We start from the raw sequence: 16,351 nt of genomic DNA on the forward strand, positions 1-16,351 counted from the left end.
TCCCCAGGGCCCAAAGCCCCACCACATGCACAGCGGAATTTACACCCCAGCAGATTAACCAGAGGTGTGAAGAGGAATTTAAGACAGAGAGAAACTTACACTTTCACACTTTTCCAAGGAAATAAATCTTATATTTATGGGAAAATTCTCAGAATTTAAGCATAAGAACATGTGTCTTAATCATGATCCTTACTTAAAATACCATAAAATCTATTATTCACTGCTTTATTTTGAATTCATCTGTTTGTAGTTACTCTGCACTGAAACAGACTAAAGCTCCACTCAGAGTACCCAGCTGTGTTGGCAATAAAGATAAACAGGGGGGAACACCTTCAAAGACACAATAAACATGTTTTTCTATTATGTGAACTCTGCAGCCTTAAGCAAAGAAGCTGAATATTGGTTACTATGTCAAATTATCAAATGCAAAAATATAGACAACAGGTGTATGTGTGTGTGTGTGTGTGTGTGTGTGTGTGTGTGTGTGTGTGTGTGTGTGTGTGTGTGTGTGTGAGTGAGTGTGCGCGTGTGTGTGTGCGTGTGTGTGTGTGTGTGTGTGTGTGTGTGCTGAGGGTCACTCCTCTGTAAAACCGTTTTCCCTTTTTTCAGTACATTCATTCTGTCTGGTTGACAATTCCAACCTGAAAGGCTAAGTGAAAATATGTTTGGATACTTTATGAAATATTTTAGAGTTGTCTGTTAGGGTAGGGTGGTGTCTTTTTCTGTCATTGTTGCCAAAATAGACCTGGTTGAGGAAACTGTGAAATCTAACTAAATGATGCAGATTGGTTTTGCAGCTGAAATGCAAAATAATCATTTAAACTTATTATTACCAATAAATTCATATAAAGACCTGAAGTACTGCAGATATACATTTCTAAACAAAAGGACAGTTTAAAAAAGTGGTGAGGAGCCTTTATTAATTGCTAATTCATTACATGTAGTAGGATACTGCAAACTGTAAATGAGGGATATAGTCAAGTACTCTGATTATCATAGTCTTCATTGTATATTTCTTTACTTTTTAAAGTCAATTTGCATTTGTCCTAGTTCCCATTTAAGGTTAGGACCTATTTAAGGTCCTATTTAACCTTAGTGTTAATTACATTACAGTTTTCAGCTGGAATTGAACATGATGATTGGCCATTCTGAAATGTACTTATGTTAATTTCATTTTCTGTCACCTAAGAGGTGCATATGGTCTTGTGTTCCCACAGTCTAACTATGTAATCAAGTTTTCTAGTGGACGTCAGAGGGTTCATACAATGTGCCAGTACTCATACTCAATAACCCACCCATGAGAGACTCTCAGAAAGCTGTTATCTCCTCCACAAGTGAGAAGTTAATCAAAGCGCAGTCTCCCTTCTCCCCCACATCGTCTCATCCTCCAAATGGTTCAAAAACTGCTGTCATCTATCTAGCAAAGTTAAAATATTAAATTAATTAAAAACTTCAACACATTTGACCTGTGCAAATTTTCCATCAAAATGTTTTAGAGCATCCTGTCACATGTCATTTGGTTGTGGTGTTCTGCAGCCCATGAGAAGCCACATCAGAGCCTCCCACTGGGCTGTGATTGTCCAGTTCAGTCCAGTATTAACACCTGGTCCTATCACACATTTAACCTGCTTGTTGACCAGGAGCCCCTATCTCTGTTGCACAGCTTTCAGTGTGTTGCCTTATTCAAATACTGAAATATGTCACTAAGCCTCACAGGCCTGTTCGGAAAAAACAAACCTTCAAAAGTAAAAGGAACAACTGGAGGGGTAAATGAATACACATTTACATTTTCTTTGTTTACATTGCTTGTGAGAGATGTATACTGCAAAATCAATTATTACTCATTAACCCTTACACTATGACTTTCCAAGGCAAATAAACATTCTAATGATTCAAATCAATCATTTGTAGCATTATCTAATGAATGACAAATATAGCAATAAATGTGTATTAATGCACTCCTGGGAATAATCCTCGATACATAATGTCTGCGAGTCCGTGACGTATTTTTGACAGTAAAGTCACATTTGTCAATTCGTATTCATAAAGGAGAAACCCTAAGCGGAAAATTGCGCTGCGTATTATTATGTACAGTATACATAATGGATAGATGGAACCTAAAATGTTGTAATAGTGGCAACTATTTCATCTTGTGTTGGAAAAAGTGTAATTTACTTTGGTCAAGTTGCAAAAAAATCTGCCAGAAATGTGCATCTTAACTTAACCAAAAACATAACTATGTCACAATGACATTGTGTTGTGTTGCAGCAGAAGTTGAACCTGGTCCTTGTATTATTTTTCTGGAGCCTTCCATACATGCATTCAACAGATAGACTGGCCCCATTGAAAATAATAATGACTACGCTACATGTTCTCTAAGAATATCCTAAACCAGCTGGAGTTTGAATCTCATATTACAAGAATACCAGAAGGCTATGTGGACCACATGATGCAGTTTGGCTCTATACAACAGAATGGCGGAACATGAAAAGCCAGTTTTCCCCAAAAGGGAAATACTGTAGCTGCTCAATTGAACTACTGAAACTGCACCTTTCCAGAATAGAAGACCTGACATTACAACATCAAAAAGAGAATAAGTAATCTCCACCATATTCAGGACAGTGAAATTGCTATTGTTTCTTTTGTGATGGACAAACTACTCAGCACACAGCATATAAACATCACCTAGTAAGGCTAGCTGGAAATTGGCAGGGAGGGGAGTAGGAATGGACCCACAGCAGCAGTGGACTGTTGACCAGCAGGCGGTTGTCAATGAGGTTGGTCAGAAAAACCATGCATAACAGGGAAGCCAAAAATCAACAGTACTTAAGGGAGCTACGGCCCCACTTCGTCTAACCCCACAGGGACTCCGGAAACAATTAAATCTAAGAATGATTTCATCATACCTTCAGGTCCCCATGACCCCTCCCACTGAGACTTAACAATCTGGATCCACAACTGCCCTGCATGACATTTTACTCATTTGTGACATTTGGGTCTTATTTCAAACAATCAACAGTGAACCAGAGACTTCATCTGAAAATTATTTTACTATCCATCCATCCATCCATCCATCCATCCATTTTATTTTATTTTATTTTACTAACAAGATAAATTATATCAAGCTTCCCGCTTATTCCTTAACCAGGGTCATGGGGATCTGCTGGAGCCTATCCCAGCTCTCTTATCGGGTGGAAGTCAGGGGTACACTCTGGACAGGTAACCAGTCCATCGCAGGAATATAGTTTTTCACCTATATGCATCTTCTTGTTACTTAAATGTTGTTTCTACTAAATTTTTGAAAAACTGTAGGTCCTTAAATCCTTTCTAAATCTAAGTGCTGCATTTGATACCTTTCACTATACTATATTGATTAGAAAATTAGGTGGGAATCAGAAAGACTGAATTAAATTGGTTTATAGTTAAAGGTAATTCTCTGTAGAAATGACAGAATTTTCATCTTTCATTGCCCTCCTTATGGTATTTTGCAGGGGTCAGTTCTTAACTCCTATTATTTTCTATATGTATGATCTCGCTTAGTTACGCTGATGACATGCAGATTTATGTGCCACTAAAGAACAGTGGCATTTCATGCATCATCAACTGTCCCGCCAATTATCCATCCATCCATTCTCTTCTGCTTACCCTGAGGCCGGGTCATAGGGGCAGAAATCTAAGCAAAGATGCCCAGAGCTTCCTGTAGAGGTGGCAAAAGTACTCATATTCTATACTTAAGTAGAAGTACAGATACATTTGTGAGAAAAGACTTTGGTAAAAGTAGAAGTACTGACTCAACTCCTTTACTCAAGTAAAAGTAAAAAAGTACAGGGTCTGAAATATACTTAAGTAAAAAACTAAAATGTTGAAATGTTTTTTTGTCATCAATGATGCATCTTTTCATAACGCCACAAAACTAAAAAAATTCTACACAAAAAAAGGAATTTCTTTTATTAACAACCTGCACAGTGCTGGTACAGGGAACAACGCGTTCACCATGAATCACTCCTGGAGCCGACAACATTGAACAGTTGTTTTAAATACAGCCATGGATGGGGAATGTCTTGCTTTTCTGAATCTGCTACATTGTCATTGGACTCGGCAGTACTCTGTGGATCCCTTTCTTCCTCCATGTCGCACTGCAAGTTTTCTCTCTGTACACTCACTCAATTTCACTCTCTAGTTAGTTACATCTTTTACATCGTGTTGTCATCCACAGAGGTTGAAAAAGTAATGAGCCTGTTTTGATAATGTAAGGAGTGGAAGGTACAGATATTTGTGTTTCAATGTAGGGAGTAAAAGTAAGAGGTCGTCATAAAAGTAAGTACTCATGTAAAGTACAGATACCTGAAAAATCTACTTAAGTACAGTAATGAAGTATCTGTACTTCATTACTTCCCACCTTGACTAGCACATAGGAGTTAAGAACTGACCCCTGCAAAATACCATAATGGAGGCACTGAAAGATGAAAATTCTGTCATTTTTACAGAGAATTATCTTTTAATGCTGAGGTGTCCCCATGCCCAGCATGTCCTGTGTCTCCCTGAGGTCCAAGACAGGAGAAATCTAAGACACATGTGTGAACCACCTCAACTGGCTTCTCTCATTGTGGAGGAGCAGCAACTCTACCTTGAGCTCCTCCCTATCTCCTTGCCCTAACTCTAAGGGAGTAGCCCAGCCACCCTGCAGAAGAAACTTATTTTAGCTGCTTGTATCCAGGATTCTGATCCTGATTCTTTCAGTCACAATCCAAAGCTTGTGCCCATAGGTGAGGGTAGAAACAACTGGTAAATAGAGACCTTTACCTTATGGCTTGTGGCTTGACTACAACGGACCAGTATAGCAACCGCATAACTGCAGACACTGCGCAGAACGTCTATTGATCTCATGCTCCATTCTTTCCTCACTCGTGAAACAGACCTTGAGATACTTAAACTCCTTCACTTGAGGCAGGAGCTCTTCCTTGACCCGGAGGTGGAAATTCACAACTGAGAACCATGGCCTCAGACTTGGAGGTGCTGATTCTCATCTCAGCTGCTTTACACTGGGCTGCAAATCACCTCAGAGCACACTGCAAATCCTGGCTCGATGAAACCAACAGAACCACATCATCTGCAAAGAGCAGAGATGAGCACCTAACCTCCAATTAAATAAAACCAAATCAGAAGTTTAAATCAGAAGACCCTGGGAATCTAAACTGTAAATATTAATTAGCATAAAATATGTGTGTTTTCTTTGACTCTAAACATTGCTTTGACCAACAAATGTTGTTGTCCATATCAAGTTATTTACACCTTAAGATCATAAATAAAATCAAATTGTTCCTTTCTCAGTCAGATCTTGAGAAAATTATCAGAGCCCTTTTTCTCATCCATTGCATGTCTCCAAGTAGTCCTAAATGCAGCAGCCAGAATTCTGAAGAATTCAAATACACGTTGACACAATTGTTGGTACCCTTCCATTAAATGTAGAAAAACCCACAACGGTCACTGAAATAACTTGAAACTGGCAAAAGTAATAATAAATAAAAATTTACTGAAAATGAACTAATGAAAATCAGATTGTTTTTGAATTGTGGTTCAATAGAAGCATTTAAAAAACAAACAGTTTTATAGTTTTATTAGTTAATTTTATTAGTGTAAACAATTTATTAGTGTAAAAAACTGCCTACTGATGAAAAACTGATGGGGAAAATTCAGAGAGATCTTGATGGATCTTGATGAATCAAAGTGTAATGCAAAAACCTTTGACAAAATTGTTGTTGAATGTCATGCACAAGTGATGTCACTATAGAAACCATCAGCTGGCATACATTACTTTAACCTTCCTACTGGTGGCGTGAACAGAAAACAGAAAAATGTTCCTTAAGGTCTGTAGATCTCAGGTCCATTCCTCAGTTAGATAGTTATTAGAACCGATTCCCTAGAACTGTTTGGGTCGGATTACACTTAGAATTGATTTTAAAATCTTACTGATCATTTTTAAAGCTTTACATGGACTAGCACCAACCTAACCAACGTATTAGAGACTTACTGGACATATCAGCCAAAGTGTAACCTATGTTCCTCATCTTTGAACTTACTAATTATTCTAAGGACTCACCTTGCCTCAATAGAGTATCGTGACATCACTATTTGAGCCGCACAGATATTGAATGTCCCCTATCTTAAGTCCATGCCCTCTTTAAAATCAAGTCTGTAAACATACCATAGAGAACAGCAAAATATTTTCATATTTTCTGAGTTTGTCCATACTTGGTATGCATGCATGTGGATGTGTATGCATATTTACATGTAGGTACGCATATGTATCTGTATGTATTTACTGTAAGTTTGTCTGTGTATTTATGTAAATATGTATTCGTATATGTGAAATGTTTTGATTATCCTTTCTTTCCTTTTCTATTTTATTTGTTGTACATCTCTTTGTAAATCTGTTGAAAATTGCCACTGTATGGATGTTTCCAGAGGTGTCACAAAAATTCTGCAGGCTATAGACAGGCCCTGTAAAAATAGCTTATTTTCAGTCTTCAGTTTTCATCGAAAGGGATTTTAAATGGATGTGCTACATTCATTAAAGACAGAAGTTATATGGGCCTGGTATTGCATGATGAAAGCTTTTTCTACACTGAAAATGCTTCATTGCACTGAAATATTACCACTGTTCATAATGAAAAATAATGACTAGCAGCTGCCCAGTCTTGTGTAAAGGGTGGATGTGAATGATGTGAAGGAAGTAGGAAGATGCTAAAGCTTCGTAATGTCTGATAAAGTTTAGCAAAACTATGGGGGTGAAACATAATTAAAATGATAATACATTTTCACACGTTCTTAAATGCCTCTTCAAATAGTTGAGTGAGTTAATGAATGTGCATAATATGATATAGTATAATATTAATATGTACTTTTGTTGTTGAAATTGTTCAGCTTGTGGGGAGATACCTTTGGAAGTATCATTTAGACAAAGCTCATTTAGACAGAAACAGTCCTTGAATCTCAGCTGGCTGCTCGTTATTCAATATAAGGTGTCGCTTTATGTGTCAAGGACACATCAAATTATGTTCTGCAACCCTTTCGTAGAGTACAAAATGCCATCACATTTCATTGGGCAGGCGGGATCTTGGTTTGACCAGACTTTTGGCCTTGGAACTGTGGATGATGGCATCAAACAGCAAGTCAGCATGAAGAAGTGATGCATCCATCATTCTGACTTTATTGAATCATCTCTGACATTTGGGACTCACATGCTCAGAAGTCACCTCATGATGCATTTTAGCTCAGCTGATTACAAGAAAAATGGCCAGCACAAAACATTTTATCATGACAGGAGCATTATTGAGCTAACAGGAACTCCAGCACTGCTCAGCAAAGCGGTTTACCTGCAAGGGTTTAGCTGCTGAATCCACTAATTTTTCCTCGCTATATCTACGTTGATCCATCAGATCATGCTGAACGATAAATGACTATGCAATGCAGACGCAGCTCAGTATAGGTATATTATTGTTTAAAACCAAATTCACTCCAAAACTTTTTCACATTGCAGAAAAAGAATCACAGACTGATGCATATTTTCTGTTGTTTAAGGTCAGCTCCCCCACAAAAGCATTGCTCTGTCCTGTAAAATATTCTCTGAGGCAACTTCCACTATTGAAAATTAGTTTATTAACTTTTTGGGTTGACAGGTAATGGTTAACAACAGTGAAAGCGTGCCTTAAAAGTGTTTTGGTATTATCTCTGCTGGTGGTGTTTGAAAAGAAATCACAGTGTCCAACAACATCATCAGGTTGTGACTTAAAATAAGAAACAATGCTTGATTATATGAAGGCTTTTAAACTATTTCTACTCTTGTTGCCACTAGGTTTATTTATTTTCTTGCAAATAAAAATAGAATGTAAATGTAATTTTAGAAAAAATATTGTATTTTGATGATCAGTTAATCACTTCTGTAATTTAAACAAAATTAGTTTTTACTTCCTGCTTGAGACATCAGTATGCACCCCTCCCCACCTCATGTGTGACAGGATCTCTGTCAAGTCTGAAGTTCCTTTACACAAATTTAAGTTCTTATTTATTTTTTTTATTTACAAACAACCTGAATGATTAACTCTTCACATCTCTGAATTGCATTTAAATGACACAATATAATTAACAAATGTAAAATTTATTGACTTCTGACACCCCATCCCAGGTGCAGAAGCAGGAATGAACACCACAGCGGAAATATTATCAACTTTTTCTATCATTCTGCAAAAGTAAATAGAGTAAATCAAAGAATTTTCTTCTAGCAACACTGCTCAAATCAAACACTTAGATACAACAAAGATAATTTGTTGGCTTAAATAAATACATGCAATTCATTCATTATAGGTCTGTGACCATATGCTATAAGCCCTTCTGTGCACACCATGGCAGTAGTGTAAAAAAATTGAAGAACTATAGTTTAACAGGTCACAGAATAAAGTGGACCACAAATTCCTACCTTAACGTGCTGTGTATGGTAAATAGATATGTCTGAGATTTGTTGCTGTCATAAGTACTCTCGTGCGATTCTCATTTTGCAGGTGTTTTGTTGACTTTGGTGGCTTTGGTGTATCCACTAATAAACATTTAAGCAGTCAGTCTTAATGGTATCTCAACTCACAAAAAGGCAAAAGAGACTATCAAAGAGAGAGGATGAATGAAATTTTGGTAAGGGATTCATAGGCTGTCAATCTTAACAAATCCAGGTGTTCATCAAAATGGATCAGAGCCTATCCCTACTTGCTGCTTTTGCCTTTTTTGCTTGCTTTTCTCAGACATGCAACATTTGACCAATTCATGAACACAGGATTCTCCTCTTCTCTCAGGTGCTTTATTTAACATAAGCTTGTTGTGCTTCCGCTAAACAAGTGCAATTATTTGTCAGTATAACATATCCCCTTGTTTACAAGAGCGATATTGTTTCCCCTTGTGGACAGCCGGCATATTGATCCAGGCCAGAGGGCTGTCAAAAGTCTGCCCAATTTTATATAGTATTGAAACAAAATGAGCCTGGAAGGGCCCATCAGAGAGCTCAGCATTGTCTCACCCATCCTGCAGCCATGCATCCCCAGCTGTATGCTTTACTGGGTTTATCACACCACTGTGCGCTATTGTTCACACACTAGGCTCCCGCTCAGGGACGTTTACAGTCCAGTCTTACTGAGTGACATTTTAACAAGAACTCATAAATCATATCACAAGAGAGAGGAAAAAAGCCAAAATGCCAAAATCCCAGAATCTGCTCACAAAGAACAACAAACGACCCCTGTGGCTATTCTGATCACACACAATCATGTCAGCACTGCTCACAACGCACACCCACTCACATGCATGCATGCACTCAGTCACATGGGCTTAGTAACCATGTGCATACACATCCACAAATACACACATACACAGCCTGCCAGGAAGGGCCACTGGGGTCCAGTCATGGCAGGAGCCAGTGGAAAACTGATAAGGCTGGCTGGATTTGTTTAATTCAGCCTCCCAAAGCTATTGCTGCTGGAGGGGGAGAAATATATAACTGTACAGTAGGAACAGGTGAAGAGAGGCAGGGAATCCAAGTGAACCGCAGAGATAAACATAAAGAGGATTAATGCTTTGCTTTACATAACATGTAAATTTTTGCATCAGATATTTCCAATGACACTTTCTAATAAATTCAAGATAAGAATCTTTGTTTATTTTTGCATCTGAATTATCCTAAGTGACAATGTGGCAGACAGTGATGAGAATAACGCAACTTCCCACACTCAGGCTGACATTAGCCAAAGGGTGCCCTGCTGTATCTCTCCCCATATTAGCCACACAGCTCTGGTGCTTCATCAAAGTGTCATGATGGATGCTGATCAAACCCAGCATGAGCAAAAAGGAAAAAACTGACATAAACATGTGCACACAGAAGCAGACAGATACACAAATAGTGATCATGCACATGGTGGTGATGTGTTTATATGTTAAATCAGTGGTGTACTGATTTAACATATAATGCTATTCAGCTATGAGTATGTCCCTTCACTTCTAATGCACAGGTGGGCCATAGACAGCATTACTTCAGTTAACTGATAAAAGCTGTGGAAAGAGAAGTCAATATGTCGCCAGTTTCAGTGCTCAGAGAGCGATATAATGGGCAGAGGTGTGTAAGATAGATAGAAAGTGCAGCTGCAGACATCCAAACTAATCAAATATTAAAAGGCTGCTTCATAAATGATAGAGTATGATACTGTCAGAAAGGTTGCCACAAAAAGAGAAGTAGTTATTACCATGTATTATTCAAGAGTAAATACAACTGTTACAAAAATTACAAATTAAGGAGTTACAACAGTGTTAATGACTGGTTAACAAAAAAAGCCGCTGCTGCTCTGCATCCGTCTCTGCACCTGAGAGCGAAGAGCACCCGCTCACATCACCAAACTAACTATCACCCTGCAACCTGTTTCACAGCACCTCAGCCGCACTGAAACCAAGCCAGAGAAATCAATTGTCAAAAGCGAATAAGAAAAAAGAGGCTCAAAAGCATCAAATTTGAACCACTGATTCAATCTGCTGTGACAGCCACGTACTCACCAGTGACAGGATCTCTCACTTTTCTTCTCTTGATCCCTCACTCTCTCCCCTCTCCCTCTCTCACACACACACACTTCTCCCTCCCTGTATCTCTTTTTTCTCTCTGTGTCTCTTTTTTTCCCTTACTCTCTCCTTCTGATCCTCTCCCTTGCTTGCTCCGGAGCAGAATGAGCTTCCACTGCACTCAGGAACCCTGTTTCTATGGCAGTGTGAGCAAGCAAGCAAGTCAGCAGGATGCTGTAGTGCAAATGTCTGGGGGCAGATCCCTCACTCTGCCCAGCGAACAGTCAAACAAGCTCAATAGCCTCTCCTTTCAATCTTGTAGTGATAAGACACCCACAAGCCCCTTCAACTTCTGTTGCAAAAAACACTGTTGAGACTAAACATGAAGGAGAAGAGCAAAGAGAAACACAGTAGGGAAATATACTTGCTACCTAAAAACACAGGCAATGCAGCAAAAGAAAGGAAACATGCATAAGTTTAAAAACATGAATAGTAATGAGGGTATCCTCATACATATCAAAGCTTTTCTTTGAATAGATGTCCAGACAACACATTTAGAACAGAACAAGAGTTGCTTTATTTTTACATAAAATTAGATTATGAAAATGCGTCATGTGGGATCAAAGGGGGAGTCTTTTTTGATGAGCAACACTTGCAAGCCTTTTGCTTTGTTCTGTCAAGAGAGCTTGTGCTAAACTGCTGTGATGAACACATGTACATCCACACATTGCTTCAAAAGGCACACACCACTGATTTAATAAGCATGGGAGAAACTGCGCCTCAGTCTGCAGCTCTGACCACGGTCATGCGACATATTGCAGTACAATCAGTACAATCTTCAACAGGGAGAGAGAAGAGAGAGAGAGTGGAGAGAAGAAGGGGTGGGGGAAGAAAATACAACTCCCCAGTCTTCCCTCTGTCTAGATTAGCATCAGTTCCTCAACAGCCTGTGGTCTGCAGAGACTGCTTCTCTGATCAGAGTTTCAACTGCAGGAACACCTTCAAATCAATTAGTTGTGCAACACTGAAAAATTAATTATATCAGAAGCACTGCACACATGTAATGGTGCAGGTGGCAAGCATTGCAAATTGTGATCCCAGAAACTACTTGTTTACTAATGCTTTATGTACTCTGCTAAAATACTCCTTCAAAATGTTTTAAAACTTTGTTATAATTCTGTAATATAGTATAACTAAAAAGACAAAGCCCATTAGCGCTGTAGTCACTATGACAGTAGAAATGGAGGGCGTCAGCTAGTGGTGCAGCAGTAATGTATAGAAAACAAAGTCTTTATAGGAAGGAGGTTAGAGTGAACACAACTGTCAATTTTTTAAAGAAAAAATGTTTATGTTTTTTCTATAACAAAACTTTGAAAACAGGATATGGTGAAATGTGTTACATTTAATAAAAATTAAAGATAATGTGAAAGACAGACATATATTTGTTTACTACAAAATCTTACAACAGGCGGCAGCTACAAAGCTCCTGTTCTAAAGATGATTGAGCTGCTTGACATGTTGCACTGCTACTGATAAGAAGCATTTATCAGTAATGTTCTCTGTGTGAACTGATATGATCTGAAAACTAAAACAAATTACATCTGCCATTCACTGATAATTAAACAAGAAACACAGTTTAAACTAATCAGGAAAACATGCATGCAGCACGCATACATTTATGAAACGGTCAGATAATTTGACATTGCTAGTTTCCCAGTGTCACAAGATTATTATCATGGGTGAGTTCAGCATCAGTCTTAATACACCTACTGATCCCCTCTGTAATGCGTTCATGGCACTTATTGATCTTTGTGGATTTTATCCGATTGTTCAAATACCCACCCATCACTATGGCAACATATCTGGTTATATCTCATTGTTTACATATTTCCAACCTAAAAGTTATACCATCAGTTCAGTTCAGTTCAGTTCACCATGACGTTTTTAGCTCTGGTTTTGGTCTAGACCATCTCCTTAGCTCCTAATTATTCCACTTTGTTTGCAGCTGGTGTGTGTGTGTCTACCTGTGTCTATTTCCAAGTTTTGCAGAGTGGGTTTTTGGAAAAGAGATGACATGCTTAAATGTCACTATAAAGCTCAGTAAAGCCAAATTCTGTTAATGTCACAGCGTTAATATTAAATATCAGTTATTGCTTTACTGTTTGTTTAATATCGTAACCATTATGACAAAGCTCAGTGAACCTAAGCAATGTAATCATTTTAACCCAAACTAATTCAATTCAATTCAATTCAATTTTATTTGTATAGCGCCAAATCACAATACAAATCATCTCAAGGCACTTTACAAAAACTAAAACTAAAAACCCAACAATTCCCTTATGAGCAAGCACTTGGCGACAGTGGAGAGGAAAAAACTCCCTTTAACGGAAGAAAAAAACCTCCAGCAGAACCGGGCTCAGTTTGGGCGGCCATCTGCCTCGACCGGTTGGGGTGAGTGGATAGAGCAGAGAGAAAAGAACAGCAACAATAAACAACAAATAGACACTGCAAGGTGGTGGGGCCAGTAACTGCACATCAGCGATAAACAGCTCCAGGACCAGGGACACCTGCAGAAGGTACAGAGAGAACAGAGAGAGAGGGAGAGAGCACAAACTAGGGGAGAGAGAGAGCACAAGGTTAGTGACATTCAATGGTGGAATATACATGAGGTGGGAGGAGAGAAGAGAGAGGAGGGGAAGGGAGGGGGGGGGGGTTAGGGTAGGGGAGCTCAGTGCACCGATGGTCCTCGGGCAGTCTAGGCCTATAGCAGCATAACTAACTAAGGGATGGTTCAGGGTTGCCTGAAGCCAGCCCTAACTATATGCTTTGTCAAAGAGGAAGGTTTTAAGTCTAGCCTTAAAAGTACAGAGAGTGTCTGCCTCCTGAACCCAGGCTGAGAGCTGGTTCCACAGGAGAGGAGCTTGATAGCTAAAGGCTCTGCCTCCCATTCTGCTTTTGAGAACTCTGGGAACCACAAGTAGGCCTGCACTCTGAGAGCGAAGTGGTCTATTGGGATAATATGGTACTATGAGGTCTTTAAGGTATGAAGGAGCTTGATTATGAAGGGATTTGTATGTGAGAAGAAGGATTTTAAATTCTATTCTATATTTTACAGGGAGCCAATGAAGAGAAGCCAATATAGGAGAAATATGATCTCTCTTGCTAGTTCCTGTCAGGACTCTGGCTGCGGCATTCTGGATTAATTGGAGGCTTTTTATTAAGATATTAGGACATCCAGATAGTAATGAGTTACAGTAATCTAGCCTTGAGGAAACAAATGCATGGACTAGTTTTTCTGCATCGTTTTGAGACAGGATGTTCATAATTTTGGAAATGTTGCGCAGGTGAAAGAATGCAGTTCTAGAAATTTGTTTTATGTGTGAGTTAAAGGACATGTCCTGGTCAAAAATAACTCCAAGGTTTTTTACAGTAGTGCTGGAGGCCAGGGCTATGCCATCTAGAGTAGCTATAATTTTAGAAAAGTTATTTCTGAGATTTTTAGGCCCAAATATAATGACTTCTGTTTTCTCTGAGTTTAAAAGTAAAAAGTTACTGGTCATCCAGGCCTTTATGTCAGTTAGACAGGCTTGAAGTCTGGTTAACTGGTTTGTGTTAACAGGTTTAATAGATAGATATAACTGAGTGTCATCCGCATAGCAGTGGTAATTAATAGAGTGCTTCCTAATGATATATCCTAAAGGAAGCATGTACAGGGTGAACAGAATCGGTCCTAGCACAGAACCTTGTGGAACTCCATAACTAACTTTTGTTCGTGTGGAAGGTTCATCATGGACATGAACAAACTGGAATCTGTCCGATAAATAGGACTGGAACCACTTTAACGCTGTTCCTCTGATACCAATCACATGCTCCAGTCTCTGTAATAAGATGTTGTGGTCAATGGTGTCGAATGCTGCACTAAGGTCTAGGAGGACAAGTATCGAAACAAGTCCATTATCTGAGGCTAAGAGAAGATCGTTGGTAACTTTCAACAGTGCTGTTTCTGTACTATGATGTGCTCTAAATCGTGATTGAAAATCTTCAAATAGTTCATTCCTGTGTAAGTGGTCTGATAGCTGCTTAGCAACAGCTTTTTCTAGGATTTTAGAAATAAATGGCAGGTTGGATATTGGTCTATAATTAGCCAAGACTCCTGGATCAAGACTAGGCTTTTTGAGTAAAGGTTTGATTACTGCAGTCTTAAAGGCCTGTGGTACGTAGCCTGATACTAGAGATAAATTTACCAAGTCCAATAAAGATGAGTTCATTAATGGCAGGGTGCCTTTAAGCAGTCTAGTCGGGATGGGGTCCAAGAGACACGTTGATGATTTCGATGAAGCAACTACTGATGTAAATTCAGAGAGATCTATAGGAGAGAAGCAGTCTAAACATAACTGAGGTCCTACAGATGATTCAAGAGCTACTGTAGTAAAAGATTCATTTATTGCAGGTATAGGAAGCATCTGCTGAATTTTATCTCTAATAGTTGTGATTTTATTTGTAAAGAAACTCATAAATTCATCACTGCTGAGAGCTAAGGGAACACTGGGCTCAACGGAGCTGTGACTCAACAGTTCCCCAAAACTGTGTTTGAAGGCACAATCAAACAATGCTGTCCTGCTGACAGATGCATCGTGTATCATTTTAGATATATTTTCAATTTTTAATTTCAGTTTTTTCAAAGCATAAACAGCACATAGTGTATAGCTTATTGTGATTTTGATTTACTGCACTCATTTCATTATTTTTTTATTTACTTTTTACTTTACTTTTACTATCAAATCCAGTACTATATGTGCAAGCAGAAAAGATACAAAGAAACAGATGCAACCATAATCCAGCAGCCCTCTAGTTGGAACACATCCTTCAGCTTCATGTGCCGTAGCTGCTGCAGACAGCATGCACAACAATACCCTTTAAACATTAACAAGGCATGACAGATTGGTTTATAAGAAGCAAGCTGCATGACAATTGGCTGACAGGAGCTGGACAGGGCCTTGATGGGGCATAAATGGGTGTAAGTAGAGGGATAGTGATGCCTCAGCTAAAGGTAGATTGCTGATGAGTGTTAGCTCAACAAATGCCAGTATGTAACTGAGCACAGTATACAGAAGCTGGACTGTCAGATAGAAAAACTGCTGTCCCCAACGTAGATTATATTTTACTAAATCACACACGAATAGTGATGGTGATGTAATTAATGTTAAACTCAGATCTCTCTGGTGTAAGTGTCCCAATTCTGATTAAACTTTGAAAGATGATGTATTTGACACAGTGTTGAGGATATAAATACTAAATAAACTCTTAGTAGCACAGCAAATCACATTAGTCTAAATAATTACAGTGCTGGAACAGCTGACACTGGGCAAAAGGCTGTTGTGTGGTGGTGGTGTGCTGGAGAAGGAGAGGTGAAGGATCCAAATGCAGGACACAAAGTATATTTTATTACACCTGAATCTTCCAGGGCTCAGGCACAAAAAACAAGTAAATCCCTGTCCGGAACAAATGCCACTCTGGCGAGGACAGGCAGGCAAAAAGGAATCCATGGCTAGTAACTAATGTCAGCTAATGCTCCAACAAGGAACAAAGAAAGGTATATATAGACAGAACCGAAGATTGATTAAACACAGGTGAAAACTATGAACTAACGAGAAATAAAGCTACCTGGGACTAACATATGATAACAGGAACTCAGGCACCAAAATTAAAGTCCAACCAGAAACAGCACATCATGACAGGCTAAGTCTGGGGATCCTCTTCAAGG

At 38.9% G+C, this 16,351-nt stretch overlaps 1 protein-coding gene across 1 annotated transcript in view; it reads right to left on the bottom strand.

The window, feature by feature from the left end:
* Positions 1–16,351, bottom strand: part of syt6a (synaptotagmin VIa) — a 55,671-nt gene that overhangs the window by 18,022 nt on the left and 21,298 nt on the right. The gene's annotated exons all lie outside the window — the stretch shown is intronic.

Source organism: Mastacembelus armatus, chromosome 7, assembly GCF_900324485.2.
Source record: "Mastacembelus armatus chromosome 7, fMasArm1.2, whole genome shotgun sequence".
NCBI classification, from domain to species: domain Eukaryota; kingdom Metazoa; phylum Chordata; class Actinopteri; order Synbranchiformes; family Mastacembelidae; genus Mastacembelus; species Mastacembelus armatus.